This window comes from Capra hircus, chromosome 2 (genome assembly GCF_001704415.2).
Source record: "Capra hircus breed San Clemente chromosome 2, ASM170441v1, whole genome shotgun sequence".
NCBI lineage: Eukaryota > Metazoa > Chordata > Mammalia > Artiodactyla > Bovidae > Capra > Capra hircus.
In genome coordinates this window covers 89,045,657-89,061,597 of record NC_030809.1, presented here as the reverse complement: position 1 = coordinate 89,061,597, position 15,941 = coordinate 89,045,657, and the positions used below count along the sequence as shown (strand labels likewise).

Here is a 15,941-nt window from a genome sequence, read left to right as displayed (position 1 = left end):
ACACACCACCATCACCGCCTTTCCTCCTAAAGGAGGGTAATCTGAACCTCCTCTGTTCTTCTCCGTTCAGAAATGAATTTGAACCTCTGGGAGGCATAAAGTGTTACATTAACTAGATACAGAAAAAAATGGAGAGAATTCTCATCAAGCAATCTACTATAGATTTTACAAATATCTTATAACAACTGTTGTGATGATTATAATACCCTTCTTACCTCTGAGCAAACAGAATCAGCGAAATTAAGTAACTTGCTCGAGGTCACACAGCTACTAACTAGAATTTAAATTCTACACCTTTTCCACTTTATCGCTCTGATGGCCAGGGCCTGGGAGATGGAGCGCAACCCTCCGCCTCCACCCCAGCACCGACAGCGCCCCAGGACACACAGACCTGGATGGACCCTGACAGCCTCGGCCCCCTGCAGTCAGAGCAGCCTCGCATACCCAGTTTTCTGGAAGCCGCAGGTAACTAACCCAGGTGTCTGTCGGATTCGCAACACCAGGGCCAGAAGTAAAGACCCGGGTAGAAGGAGCAGCGGCACCTGCGCGGGCCCGGGAAGCGCCGCCGAGAGAGAGGCGGGAGCTCGCCGGGTCTCCCCCGCGGCCGAACCCCCAGCCCAGCCCCGCGCTCTCCGCAGCAGCCGGCCCCCCTGCTCTCCCCACCAGCGCCCCGCAAACCCTGGCTCCCCACTGCCCAGGCCGCTCAGAGACCGGCGCAGCCGGATCCTGTCCCCGCGCCCACCCCAGCCTGGTCCCGGGCAGATATTCGCATCTGTTCGCCCCCAGGCGGCGACGCGACCCCGACCCCTCAGCTGTGCCGCGCCCCTGGCGCCCCCGCTCCCCAGCGGCGCCGGGCAGGGGCGCCCGCATTGCCCACCGCGGCCGCGCGGCCCCGCAGGGACCAGGCTCGGGGGCCCGCCGCCCCCAGCGCGGTGCGCCCGTCCCGCTCACCTGCGCCGCCGCGCTCGCCGGGCCTCCGCGCGCCAGCCCGGCTCCCGGCTCTCAGGTCCCAGTCCTAGCGCAGAGCGCGCTCGCTGCGGGCCGGCCTTGGTGTGGCCGCGCAGGGAGGGCCGGGGCGGGGTGCGGCTCCTCCCCGCCCCGAGCCACCTGGGGCGCCCGGGAAGGGGCGGGGCAGGGCCGGGACAGGTGGGCCCCGCCCGCTGCCAGCAGCGCGGGGCTCTTTCGCGATCCTCCGCGGGGTGGAAGGGGGGCCCGGGCCGCCGCGAAATAAGTGACACCTGGGACAGTTAGTGCGGGAGAGGGGCGGGGAGCCAGGACCCGGCCCGTTTCCACACAGCCTGGCCCACTGGAGAAATGGATCACGGAGCGTGGGAGCCGGAACCCCCTGAACAGGAAAAGGAGAGGCCAGTCCTTCTCTTTGTGGACTTAGAAATCAAGAACCGAGATTCTCAGGGTGAAATTGATGGGGCCAAGGGCAAATTCAGAACTGGAAAGCTCAGAAAGGCCTTTTCTAACCGTTCTGCCCGCCCATCCGCACTTCAGATGATTCTCCCCCTTTTTAAAATAATGACTTTAAACTATAAATAAGGTCATTTCAGATAGTGATGTCCTCCCCAACTGGAGACGGTAAGCCCCAGGTGGGGCAGCAAACTCTCCTGTCCTTGACGAATCATTAGAGGTGAACAAACCAAGGGCAGAGCAGGTGCTCAGTTAATGGCTGACGAATAACTGAGGCGTGACCAGCCTCTTACTGGTCCCCCCTGGCCAGTCTGCCCGACCGTCCCCGCCCCCACCCCAGCTTTGTCAGAGAGCCCAGAGTCAAGCTGCCTGGCTTCCGGACCACCCATCCTCTCTGTACTGCTTACCTCCCTCCCAATGCCGGTCCAGAGGCTGACTTGTGAGAGGTCTGCAAAGGTCTTAGGGGCACCTTTGGAAGCTGTTGAGAAAATCTTTACCTCCTGAAGATGTTACAGGCAGAGGAACTCGGACATACAATGCTGTCCTGCCAGCCCCACCCTGTTCAGGCACAGCCCAGAGTTTGGGCAACTGACCTGACATCCCACAGCTGATAGCAGAGCTGAGTGGGGGGGACCTGTGGATGGGAAGTCTTGACCTTCTGCAGAAATGGGGCTTGGGTTTGCTCTGAGTTCTCTAATCCATGGCCTTTCCCAGCTTCTCAAAGGTCAGGTGTGACCTGAGCCATTTGTATTTACTGAGGCCCTGACAGTTTCAAAAATAAAGACGTATTAGAATAGGATAGAAAGAATGTGGTATATTTCTTAAGTGTTTCATTGAACAAACGAATAGTCTTCTCACACACAAACACCCAGGAGATGATGTGTGATGCTGCTATTAACATGTTAATTTCCAGACTCATTAAAGAAATCCATTTCAAGCCCACTACAGGAAACACTGTACAACTTTAAAGTTGTATAGAGACTATTCCTCCTTGTAACTATTTCTGTATTCTTCAATGACTGCACATTAAACCTCAGAAGCCATAACTGGAGGCTGTTAAGATGATGTCAAGGCCACCCGTCCCTGGAACAATAGGCTCAACACTCTGAAGGCCTGGACCCCATATCCCTTCATCAGTGAGTCCTGCACAGATGGGTGTTTAAGATGTGGTATGGCCTGGCTGGCCACTTTACACTGGGCAAGGCCAACCCAGAAAAAAGCCACAGAGGATACCCCACCCAGTGTGCCCTCCCCCAGCTGCGCTCCCTCCATGGTGGGTGGGGAGGCTGGTGTCCCTCTCGGGATTGTGAAGGGGCCTGCCCTTGGGACAGCCACTGGCACTAGTAGGTGAGGCTGAGCCCAGGGATCCCTCTGGGTCTCACCCACATGACATGAACCCAGCCTTTCTTGCATGTTGGTTTCAGTCAGTGGAGCGTGTGATCCCCTGTGATTTAGGATCCTCCCACTCTGTGTGTGATCTTGGCTGGGCTAACCTGAGAATCATCAGGAAAGTAAATGCAAGTTGTGCTCTGGTGTTCCTGTTCTCTCTCTCTCCCCTCTGGGCTTGTGAGGAGCCCTAAGCATCTTCCTCAGTTATGCATTTCTCCTGCTTGAGAAATGTGTATGTATGAAATCAGACATGCTGTCTGCTTGAAGTTCTTTACTTGAAAGGGGTATCCAAAATATGATGGGCTGATACCACTGTGAGGTTAAATGAAAGAAGGTACTTGAAGTACAAGAGCACAGGGCCACACAAAGCACCTGCTCAATAAATGGTGCTCAGCCTGCCAGTGCCAAGAGAGCCGGCTGATATCTGCTAGCCATTATAGTGCTGAAAATAAAGACCAAACCATTGATGGACTCCTGGAGAATCTAAACTAAATTAATCCTTGCAAATAGCTGTGATTCCTAGGAAAAGGATATCTGACCTAGGAAATCTTCAGGTTCTTTTCCGTCTCTAGATCTTTGATAGTATAATGGAAGAGAAACTATCCAAAGAGGAAATAATTCCAATTTTCTGAACCTTGGAATATATTTACCTTCCTAATTTTTCCTACTTTTACATAGCACTCAGTATGTACATTAACATGGTACACCATTTTCTGTGCACATTTTTCAATGAAACATTGCATATAAAGTACCTAGGAGAATTCCCGGCACATAATAACTGCTCGATTAATTACAACTAACATGGGAGAGGTGTGGAAGTGATCAGAATTACTAGGATCACAAAGAACCATGGATTCAGGCAGGCAAATCTAAGAATCAGTTAATTAGGTAACCCAGAATTTTAAGTTCACTGGTTCTGGAATCAGACCATTTAGGTTAAAATCCAGTCACGGTTTATGAATCTCACTATGCTCCAGTTTCCTCATCTATAAAATGAAGATAATATTAGTATATCATAGGAAGAAGCTGGAGACATGAAAAGGATAGCTAACCTTCAGTGAGCAGCTACTCTGTGCTGCACATGATGTCAGGTGCTTAGATTTTCTTTTCACAGTTGACTTCAGAGCGGGAATTCATCAAGGAATCACAAACCTTGAACCTGGACTCAGTAGTCTATGTCTTACAGTTTTTCCTTAAGAGAGCATCCACAACTGTCCTTATACTTGCAAAAATATAAGAGTCTCAAGACCAGTTAGGAATCACTGTCTTCCAAACTTAGCCAGCGGTTTTAGGACTGGAAGACTTGTGAGCCCTCACAAAGGGCAGACATTCTTGAGAAGGAGGTTCACCAGGAGGCCTACTCAAGGTGCAAACCACTGCACCCGAGAAGTCTGATTCAGGAGGGCCGAGAGGTTGTGGGTTAAGTTCAGGTGCTACTTACCAACCGGTGAGCCTAGGAAACTGATAGCATCCAACCTTCCCATCTCTCAGGTGAGAAGCAGCCCCAGGGATCAGCTCACTTGGAATCACCTTCCAGCCCACATCTGCCAATCAGCCAAGCCCTCACCCCACCCAAACCAAGGGAAAGAAATGTTTCTCCCTGCACAACCCAGCTTTGCACAAGGAGCACTCAGCGAACAAAACAGCCTTCTTTCATAAGGAAAATAACATGTGCGGTTACCTGAGGGCTAGTTCTTTACATCTTAAAGGAGCCTAAACCTGTCTTGCCAGGACACCCCCCTCCAGCACCCACAACCCTCAGTCTAGCCATCCCCCTCCACACACCCCCTCCACACAAGTCGTATCTAGCGCTGCTATTTGAACAGCTGAGGCTATTCAGCTAACACTCCCAAGTGACATCCTACAAAAATGTCGGTTTTGTCCTATATTCTAAAGCCACAGGCTAATCAGACCCTGAAATAGAGGACTTAAGTCTGGTGCCATTTCAGTGTGTGAGGCCTACGGGGGACATGCTTCTTTGGGGGCTAATCTTGGCAAGTGCTGAGTCTGAAGCAAGAACAGGACAGGTGGCAGCTGCAGCAAGAGCGGCTATGTTTCAGGAATGCCCAAAAAGGTCAGCCCAAGAAGGATCAGACAAAACCCAGAATATTCTCATCCTGACCGGTGAGGTTCTCTCTGTGCTTACCAAGGGCAGCCAAGGATGCGTGCATGTCTTTGGGGTTTTAATGTTCACCAATCACAAAGTCCTGATGTAGCAAAAAGTTGAAATAACCTTCCGACAGTGAGCTGAGCAACCTCTCAAATACAAGGCAAGCAGGAAAAATTTCCCACATGGCTGGCTGTGGCTGTGCCATTTCCTTGAGAAATGTACAAAGATGCAGCTGGCCCCTCAGGTCTATGCTAGACTGAGGCTGGGCAGCAAGTCAGCTTTTCCATATTTGTCCCTCAGTATTGTCTTGTAACCTCTGGAGGACTGTGGATCAGTGTGAACCTGCTTGGCTGTCTAAAACCTATCAGCTGGGGATGAGCTTGCCCTCTTTGGCTTTGTTTCAGAGCGAGCACTGAAGCGTGGGCCACAAATGCACGGGTCTGTTTACAGAGTTGTTGGCTACAAAAATGCCCAAATGCCTTTGTTGTTGTATTTGTAAACTAAGCAAAGAGGATCTTGATTATTCTAAATTTACTTCTTACTTCTGAAATCAACACAAACATACGTATCTTTTTAATTTGCTAAATGAGGAACTAAAATAACAGTGTGGAGAAAATTCTTAGTGTAAAATCAGAATTCTAGTACCATGAACACACCAGGCAAAATCTGCTACAGGACCTTTGCACTTACTGTTCCTTCTGTTTGGATTTGTCTCCAGATCTTTGCAAGGCTGGCTCCTTCCTTCATTCACGGAACCGTCCCTGACCACCCAAGCCACGTAGTATCACAGTACCCTGTTCCGTTTATAGCATTCAAATGTACCGAATCATTTTAGAAAGTGCTGTTCACTGGTTTACAATGTACCTCTAAGAAAATGAAGACTTTGTGTCATATACCACCTCTCTCCAGCTCTGAAAACAATGCGAGTACAAAGTAGGTGCTTAAATCTTTGCAGAAAACTTAATGAATGCTCACATTTTTGCAGCAGGCTCTGAGTACATCACATGAAGGTGGCAGCTGCTCCTGTATGTTGCTCCTACAAAGATGCTTCTGGGTTGTAGGCTCTTAGCACTAGCTATAATTGCTGGGAGTCTGAATAGACTTGACTCATGATCTGGTGTCAGGACATTGAGAGGGGAGTACTTACAGGAGTCCTCGGAACAGCCACCAGGCACAGAGATAGAAACCAGCCTCAAACCCCACTCACTGCAGTTCTCAGGAGGTTCTCTCCCCATGAAATAGCCTAAGAGCAGACTTTCCCCAAAAGAAAATGAGGGTGGAGCAGTAGGAAAAGCGAGGGCCCCAACCAGACAGCTCCAGTGAGATTCCATTTCACTGGGAGAATCCAATGATTCCCAGGATCTCACAGTCTTCTCTCCTGCTCAAAGTATCTGTGATGCTAGGTGAAGGCTTAGCTGGTGTCCAAGGAAAAAATACCTTCACTTGGGAAGTATTTGATAATAACTATTAAAAACAAGGCAACAGGCCCCTGATGGAGTCACTTTAAAGTCCCACGTCACCAAACCAAAAATGGGACTTAATTTCAGTTTTGGCTCTCCCAGAAATGGAATCTTAAACCAGGCAATGGGGAATCACCTGACCAGCATTCATTACATCATCTGCCTTACATGCCCCTGCCATCCCCTAAAGGAAAGTGACCTTGCAATAACCAACCTGCTTTTTGCCTCTCTGCTCCTGTTACCTTCTGCCTATAAAAGTCTTTCACTTTGTACATCTCCTTAGAGCTTCTATCTGCTAGATTGGATGCTACCTGATTCATGAAACACTGAATAAAGCCAAAAAGATTTATTCCTTTTGAATTTTATTTCAATGTCACAGTCCCATATATTTGAGTGGCATTTGTTTGAGATGCTTACATACAGTTTCTCACTGATGCTCACAACAAACTGAAGAATGGAGGACAGGGGGCTACAAAACTCCCTGATTTGGGTATGGAGATGAGGTTGTTGAGATGCTGCACAGTTAAACAGGCTGACCACATCCCAGAGTTGTTCCCTGGAAAGTAGGGCCAGGTCCAGGTCCCAAGTCCATCCCTCCTTCATGACTGAGTAGCGTCACTGCCAGATGGCCCGTGCTTCAGGGGTATTTTGCTCAAAAGAGGGCATTACAGGGCAACAAGGACATCAGGGCTGCGGGTTGGGGTCTGGCTAGCAGGTTTCCAGGTTGGCACTGGCTGAAGGAATTAGCATTGCATGACCTAGACATATCTGCCTTGGGCCGGCCCTTTCCAACCCTGCAGGAGCCCAGGAGAGGCATCCTCAGACAGAAGCACAGGGAGTCTGTGATAAAATGGGGGTTTCAGGGGGACCCCACTACAGCTGTTCCTGCCCCTTTCTGTAGTTGGACATGCATTTGCACGTGTGGTATGATTGGCATGTTTACTTTTGCTAAAACTTAAAACACTAAAATGAGATCCTATTAATCATCATGACAGGGCTGGAGGTGAGGTACGGGGCAGCTATTATTATGAGCATGGGTCCCTGAGAGCCTTCTTCAAGGCCTCACACAGATCTATGGATGAGGGAACCCACCCAGGGCCCCCTGAGGCCTTCTGCTAGAGCTGGCTTAGCTGGGACAAGAGAACCCTGCTCTTCTTTTAGCTTGAGAAGTCAAGGGATATAGGTCGTATATTTTTAAATGCAACCAGAGATAGCGTCCTAAAGAGAAAAAGAAGTCAACATGGGTTAAGTGAAATTCTAACTACCTACAGTTTGAAAACCGTGACCCAAGTGACAGTTGCACTTCCAAGTGAGGCCTCTCTGTTATTTCGACTGCTTAGTGGCTCAGTGACAAAGAAGCCACCTGCCAACGCAGGAGATGTGGGTTAAATCCCTGAGTCAGGAAAATTCCCTGGAGAAGGAAACAGCACCCCACTCCAGGATTCCTGCCTGGGAAATCCCATGGACAGAAGAGCCTGGCGGGCTACAGTTCATGGGTTAGAAGAGTCGGACACAACTTAGTGACCAGATGACAACAACAATCCTTTCCTAGATGTTTTAGATTGCTTAAAGTAATTCAAACAACAGTAAGATCTCAGATTCCCATGAAAGGAGAAAGCACAGAAAGTTGCCAAGTAAGAAAACTTTGTATAAGTTCTTGACAAGATGGTTTCTGAGGCTGGTTGCTGATTTTCACTACACACATACACACAGAGCACTGCTCTGAGACGCAGTATTATCAGCTGCGGAGGGTGCACTCCTTAGGGTCAGTCCACCTGGGTCGCAATCCTTGCTTCTCTGCCCAGCTGTGAGACCTTGGGCAAGTTAATTAACCTCTCTGTGTCCATGCCCTCCCCACTGGAGACAATGGTGCCTACCTCATGGGGTTATTAGGGGGATTAGATGGATTAATACAAGTAAAGCACTTAAAACAGTATCTGGCACATCACCAGGAGAGTCTCTCACCTTAATCCACTACCAACAGCAGCTTTCCAAGCACTGTGAGGTTCTGGGACTGGCACGCATTATTGGCAAGCTTGCCAATCTCTTTCATCTCAGGTATACATTCTGAAGGAGTCAAGTATCATTTTAGGTCAATTTTTTGAAAAGCTGTCCTACAAGAATGATTTGCAGCCTGGTCATGCGTGGGGGTGAAGGTTTAGAGGGTCCCAGAAAGACCGGTTCTTCCCAATTGGTAAAGAATCCACCTGACAATGCAGGAGATGCAAGAGACGTGGGTTCAATCCCTGGGCCAGGAAGATCCCCTGGAGTAGGAAATGGCAACCCACCCCAGTATTCTTGCCTGGGAAATCCCATGGACCGGAAAGCATGGCAGGCTACAATCCATGGGGTTGCAAAGAGGCAGACATGACCAAGCACACACAGAAACAGATGGGGCTTCAAACAGAACCTCCTTCAGCACTGGGGAAGCGAAGCAGGTGGAAGATTCCAACCTTTGCATCCACGGTGCATTGTCAAGTAGAAAGACCCACAGGGGTTACCTGCAAGTCTTTTATTATTTTGAGCCCAACTAACCACACAGAAATCGGTTTGCTCTGCGGATTGTCTAAAGAACCACCAAACACCAAAGGGAAAGTGAAAATCCCATGGCTCAGGATGCCTTTTGTTAAGTGAGCCCGCATTTTTTCATCTGATGTGTCATCCGAGAGATGCCTCCCACTCCTGTTCAATTTATTATGTACATAAGACAAATCACAAGATGTAACCTGTCACAAATGCTGGAATTAAAGTTGCCAATACACACGTCACCAGTAATTGCCTCGGCAGATAGCTTCCGTTCCACATTCTCCCACAGACGCTCCAGCTCTGTAGTATTTCCAAGGCACAGCCTGAACACTGCTCAGAGCTCGATGCAACAGGAAACCTTAAGGATGGGTCGCGGGAGCCCAGGGAACAGATGGGGTTCATGCAGACCTACTGTATTGCAGAGCTGCTGGTCCTGGAACCTAGAGGTCGCCTCCCAGTGGTACTGAAATGTGCTGTATAAATCAGGTCCTTTTGGGGGACTGCTTCCCCATCTAAAATAAATGGGCTTCAGCCTAAATATTCATCCACCACATTTGAAGTTTTACTACTTAAGTTACCTTTAACAGTCTAGTAACTGCCTCTTTCAAGTTCTTTGGAGAATGACAAATTCAAGGAGATGGATAAGACATCGTAAAAGCATGTCATTTGCAGTGCCCTGAATTCTACAACGAACCCTTTATCTGACATCCACCTTTCCACTTTCAACTGATAAAAGCAGTTTACTGTCTGGCTCTCAGGCAACATTAACCAAACAAAGATCGAATGAGGGTTTTTACACACACAAGGCCATGCATGGCCACAGGTCAGTGACCCAAAGTAGGGCAGTCTCCTTGCTGAGAGGGCAGATAGAAATAATCCTGTGTCCGGCCAGTTGTTATTTCCCAGTGGCTTCATACTCTGGCATCCTCTCAGAAGATCTCAGAGCTGTACATTAATTGTAATAATCAGAAAGTTAGGGATGTCCCTGGTGGTCCAGTGGCTAAGTCTCCATGTTCCCAATGCAAGGGGCCCAGGTTCAACCCCTGGTTAGGGAACTAGATCGCTTAGACCACAACTAAAGATCTTGCATGCTGCAATTAAAATACCTCACACGTTGCAACTAAAGATTCCACTCGGGACTTCCCTTATGTTCCAACGGCTACTACTCAATGCTCCCAAAGCTGGGGACCTGAGTTTGATTCCCAATGAGAGAATTAGATCCCACATGTTACAACTAAGACCCAGCAGAGCCAAATAAACAAAACAGTAATAATCAGTAGGTTAAAACAGGAATTCAAACACCCCAACAATTGTCAGAAGATCCCAATAACCTTTCAACATATGCAGAGCTCCAAAGCATTAGTTGAAGAATGCCCATGAAGTAAAACATATTATTAGAACAAATCCTTTCTTGGACAAGAAGAAATTCAGAAATTCAGCTAATACATTGGTCTATCGCACTAACTCAATCATACTTTTTAAAAAGTTAAGATACTTACTGACATCAGTGGCCATCTTTTCAGTGCCGAAGAAACAAAGGTCAGGTTTTCTTGGATCCTCAATGAAGGAAAAATTTAAAAACAGACATTCAAGCAAAGCAAAAGACAAAGAGGTAAAGGTTGACTTTGCTCGAATGAATTCGAGCCACTGCTCCCTGAAATGAACTCCTTCGAGGCCAGAAAATGGTCCATCCTCACACTGGTATTGAGGACTGCAAGGAGAGAGTGCCTTTAAGATGACTCAGATAAGAAAAAACAGACCAGCCAAAGTTTAATTCAATTTTATTTTCCACTTTTAGTATTTTTCAAATTATACAACATGCAGTCTGCCAGAGTATCCATAGATCTTCATTTTAGAACCTAGAAGATAACCAAAATTGTCCATGGGCCAGGGGAGGGTTACTTCCAGCTCTTTTGTTACATGTACTATATTACAGCATCATAACTCGATACAAACTGCCATTCTCCCCCTCACACCACCAAAACAAATTCATCCACAAGTTGTTGTTTGTTTTTTTTTTAATGAAAGCTACTGTACAAATACATAAAGCCCAGAGAACACACATCTGCAGTACACACAACATACTTTACAAACTAGACATGGATAATTCTACAGAATTGCCCTATTCCCCTTATATCCACACACAGTGAAAAGTATTTAAACTGATGAACAGATTTGTAAATATGTAAGCAGACTTCACGGAATGGTGCTTCCCTCAGCTGTTACCTTGACCTTATTCAAGATTTTCTAAAAAGTCTAAACTGTTAATGTTCAGTGAAGACATTTTAGACTATGACGGTTCCTGTAGCTTGCTTAAGATATGCAGTGTGAGACAACTTAGAAGTGAAATCTTACCCCAGTCCCCTACCTCCTACCCCCTGCCAACAAACAACTTCCCTACTAGGTCATAAAGGCAGAGTCTAAATGTCTTCTGCCCGGCTTAAAAAATACACTTCAAAAGGAGACTGTTGAGAATTTTTATTTGCTTTCAGTTATTCCTCCAGGAAAAAAGAAGTGATAATCTCCCCATGAGTCTTGGGGATGGCTTAGTCTGGCCTTTGGACAGGAAAATCACTTCCCCCTGTGAAAGTAGGGCTTCAGAAACTCTCTAGATGGATGCTACATTCTAGACAGTCCTTTTTACTTCATTTATCCCAATATTTCTACAAATTCTAATTTTCTTAATCATATAATACTATTTCCTTTAAAGTCTTAATCCACACTTATTGTTTTCCCCACTACCTGCCATTTCACAAGGCAAATTGTACAGCATTGGAAGAGATGATGCATTTATACAGAATTCTCCAGTAACTGACAAAAACCGACTTGGCATTAATATGTTTTGTCTCCAACCATAAATGTTGATATCCCAAACAGCATTCCTCTAATTCAACAATCCACCGTCCTGCAGGGAGAGATTATCTGTAGAAATCATCTGGTTATTCCCTTTTAGCATCAAAGAGTAAACTTTCAAGAAGTGGCTTGAAATATAAAATTATTCATAGAGGAGAAACACACACACACATACATACACACACACTCTAGCAAAGTAGTGTACAACCAAAAAATATCAGCATAGGCTCAGCCTTTCACAAATGTGGTTTTCACATCTGGAGTACAAATGTAAAGAATGGTAGTCTAGGAAACTGAAAATTGCATAAATATGGCTTTTAACAAAAGTGATTCTATTAAGTATATGGTCCTGATATTACCTTATTAAGCAGAGGAACATTTAGGGATTCATTTGATTACGCTGCATAATCCATTCCAATAATCTGCCTTTTAGTCACAGTGTAGGAAAGTTAGCTTAGCAGTCCTGTAAAGATTGAGGCTAGGTGGACTGACTGGCTGATCAGCAACTAGCAGAATCATCTTTAAGAGACATCAAAGCCAACTTTCTCTGTGAATAAAAGTGAACTGAACTTCGTGAATCCCTAACAGAGGTCAAGAAATATGGAACTACAAGTGAATGTTTCTTTTAGAAACATGAACAGGTCAAAGACCCCTTTAGAATTAGAAAGGGGGTGCCCAGGGAAAAATGACTTTGTAAAGAATCTAAAATAATCTATTACCAAGAAAATCCAAAAGGAAGAATTCCTCACCTTTGTTCAATTTCCAAACACAGTTATACAGTTGCATAAGACAGCATAACCACAACACTGGTTATGACAATTTATTAACTGGCAATCCTCTTAAGGACCAATTTTAGCTTCTAAAATCAGAGGCAACCATATTAACAGCAAGGTTATAATCTATGGCATATGTTATTTATTATCTGATAAGGTTTGTCAAACCTGCTCTACAAGGATCTTTCTGTCAGATGGCAAATAGCACTGAGCACTATCAACACTGTTAAAAAAAAATCAAACACAAGAAGCTTTAAAAATGTAAATGAATGCAAACGTGTCATTCTTATGAAATAAATACTTCAGTGGAATTCATCCTCTTCTCTTGCCTTACTACCTGCCCCTCAAAACAAAACACACATAAAGTGCAACATTTAACAAATAAATTAAGTCAGAGCAGCTTTGCTTGGTTAGGGAAATTTTACACAAGAGTTTGGAAATCAATTCGGCACTAAGCTTTTTATACACACGCATGCGCACACTCACACACGCACGAACTATCTCCCACCCACCAGCAATGAGAAAGCGCCATGTCTCTCCTGGCATAATTTCATTCCAATGGTGAAAACAGCAGGGCTAGAACCAGCTCACTCATCCCAGGTCAGCCAAGCATAGGATGAGTTCTTTCAACAAGATGGGTTTGGTCATCGTTGACTTAACCCTCAGATTTACCCAAACAAGTAGCAGCACATGAGACTAACTGAATTGAATCCTTATCAGTTTCCCTGGAAACTTTACTACTTGGACATCGATCATTTTAATATGCACAACTAGAAATAAAAGTTGAATCAGCTTTAGAGTCATGTATTTGAATGAAACAACAGCTGAACTGAAAAATCCACCCACACTGATTTCTTCTAATTCTGCCTAAGAGAAACCTATCTATTTGCCGCCAAAGAGAGAACTCACCTAAACAGTCAGTAAGGATGGATTAATACAACAACTTATTCATAGGCACAAAAATATGTCACTTTCCCTCTAGGGCTTCCTTTTCAACTGCTGGAACGATCCTGGATTTCATCAGCAGTATCCTCACCAAGCTTACGATGGTTCCCTAGAGAAGAGGCCATCCCCGAAGCGAGCTCTTGTGTTCAGGGAGGAGGAAGTGAGGAGGGAGGCAGCCCCATTTCCACTCATCCAACTTTGCAATATTTTCAACACGTCTGAAGGAATGATGTTTTACCTGGGCTGGCTGAGACTAGTCACTGCAGGTTCAGTCACAAGCAGCTCAGAGGTGAATGCTATGACTTTTCGCATTTACATAGATGTGTCTGAATGAACCCTGTCTACATTGCTACTGTCAGATTGTTTTTCTGCCTTGAACAAATATGCTTTGCATTTTAAAGGGTGCCATACTAAAAGGTGTATTTTACAGATCCAAAGATGTGACCAGGGTATTCAAAATGCATCTTTGGGGTGACTTGTTTTGGAAAAGTGTTCAGAATGAAAAATTTAAACGCTATAGCAGCATTTTTGTGTTCCCTAAAAATATAAAGTAATGTGTTTATTTTACAGGAAACCAGACAGTTGTGGTGGTGGAGCGGGTGTCCCCACCACCACGGCACTTGGTTGTTCCCCCTCAGGGAGTGGTGTTTGCTGGAACGTGGCTGCCGAGAAACGAGTCTCTAAGAACCACCCAGGGACCACCCAGTGCCCCAGGCCCAAGGCCAGAGCAACGGGTCCCAGGAGTAAGTGGGTCTTCTGTCAGCGTTCCCTTCAGATTTCTTGAGAAAAGTCCAAGCACGCATCTGTACACAGAAACTCTATACAGCTCAAATATCTGAAACTGGTGTACTGCAGATGGCTGGGGTAAGCAAGTGTAGAAGAAAATGGAAAGTGTAGGAGGGAGAAAAATAACGGAACTGGTGATTAATGTGGTCCTTGACATGCTACGTGGACAGTCATATCTGTTGAAAGAGAATCAAACAGAGAAAGAACATAGGAGTTAGAGAACACAATAGAAATTCACTCTTTAGGGGGAAAAAAGTTTTAATTTTAGATATTTAGACCAGAGCTGTCCCAACAGAAATACCATGTGACCCACACATTTAATTTTATTAATAAATGTTCAGGTGGCCACATAAGTAATTATTAGAGACTGAGATGTTTTACATTAAAACGTTACTACTGAGATAGTTCAGTCTTTTTTGCCAGTGTTTGTCAATTGGTGTGTTTTTTGCACTTTCCATACATCTTGGTGTGGACTTGGCCACAAGTCAAGGGCTCAGAAGTCACCTGTGTGGTGAGCAGTGAGCCTACGGACAGCACAGCCTCCTACTTCATGATTTTGCTCCAAGTATTTAGCCCTGACAATAGTTTCTTCCCTAAGACTCAGATGCTAAAGAATCTGCCTGCAGTATGGAAGACCCAGGTTCAACCCCTGGGTCGGGAAGCTCTTCTGGAGAAGGGAATGGGCTACCCGTTCCAGTATTCTTGCCTGGAGAATTTCATGGACAGAGGAGCCTGGTGGGCTACAGTCTACGGGGTCACAAAGAGTTGGACATGATTGAGCGACTAACACTTTCACTTTTCACAGTGTCTTCCGAAAGTCAGTGCCTATTGAAACGACAGATATTTGGAGAAACAGAATTCATTTTCTCATTTTTGGGGGCACTCAAACAACAGTTCTCACTTGCCAGCACTTGAAGACATCCAGGCAGGTCAGACACAACCCCTCAAACCAAGCTCTCTCAAGGCAGAGACTCCCAGTCCTGAAAGGCACTGTTTTGTCTCCCCAGGGTGATGAAGTTACATAGTACGCCTTCTCTGATGTCACTCCATGTCCCAACAGATGTTCATCTGATCACTGTCGAGTCTCCAGGATGAAATGTGACCAGTTCTGACTCAGAGGCCAGCCCTTCATCAGCCTTTGGACCAACTCCAAGGAACTCTGCTTTCAGCAAGAAACAGAAAGGCTCAACTTCCTCACACCAGCTGGAAGCTGTGGTCTGTCTGGGGTCCTGCCTGTGGGTTTTGTGCAGAGATCATGGTGCTTGTGGGGTGGGGAGTGGGTGACAGGAGAGCCTGGTACAGCCTCATCCTTAAAGAATACACGGGTAGTGCCAGGCACAGGAAATGTGACAGACACTGAGAAAAACCCAGCTGCTCTTCTGATTCTAAAAACTTCATGTAGATATATAATGGAATGCTACTTGGCCATCAACAAGAATGAAGTTTTGCCATTTACAACAACATGGATGATAGACTGGGGGAGCATTATGCTAAGTCAAGTAAGTCAGAGAGAAAGACACACACTGTATGCTGTCACTTATATGTGGAGCCTAAAAAACATAAGCTAGTGAATACAACAGAAAAGAAACATACTCACAGATATAGAGAACAAATTAGTAATCATCAGTGGAGGGAGAGAAGGGGCAGGGGCAAGACAGAAGTAGGGGATTAAGAGGTACA

General features: G+C 46.0%; 2 protein-coding genes across 6 annotated transcripts in view; both read right to left on the bottom strand.

Annotated features, from left to right (window-relative positions):
• Window positions 1-1,070, bottom strand: part of LYPD6B (LY6/PLAUR domain containing 6B) — a 249,899-nt gene extending 248,829 nt beyond the window's left edge. For 4 of the 5 annotated variants that reach the window (XM_018062670.1, XM_018062681.1, XM_018062688.1 and 1 more), the window contains exon 1: window positions 952-1,068. The gene's annotated coding sequence lies outside the window, so the exon portion shown is untranslated. Of the gene's footprint in view, window positions 1-951 lie in introns of all 5 variants that reach the window. The other variant, XM_018062675.1, reaches the window with a different exon arrangement.
• KIF5C (kinesin family member 5C) overlaps window positions 10,669-15,941 on the bottom strand; it is a 163,887-nt gene continuing 158,614 nt past the window's right edge. Inside the window, exon 26 of the mRNA XM_018062660.1 lies at window positions 10,669-14,437. The gene's annotated coding sequence lies outside the window, so the exon portion shown is untranslated. The remainder of the gene's footprint in view (window positions 14,438-15,941) is intronic.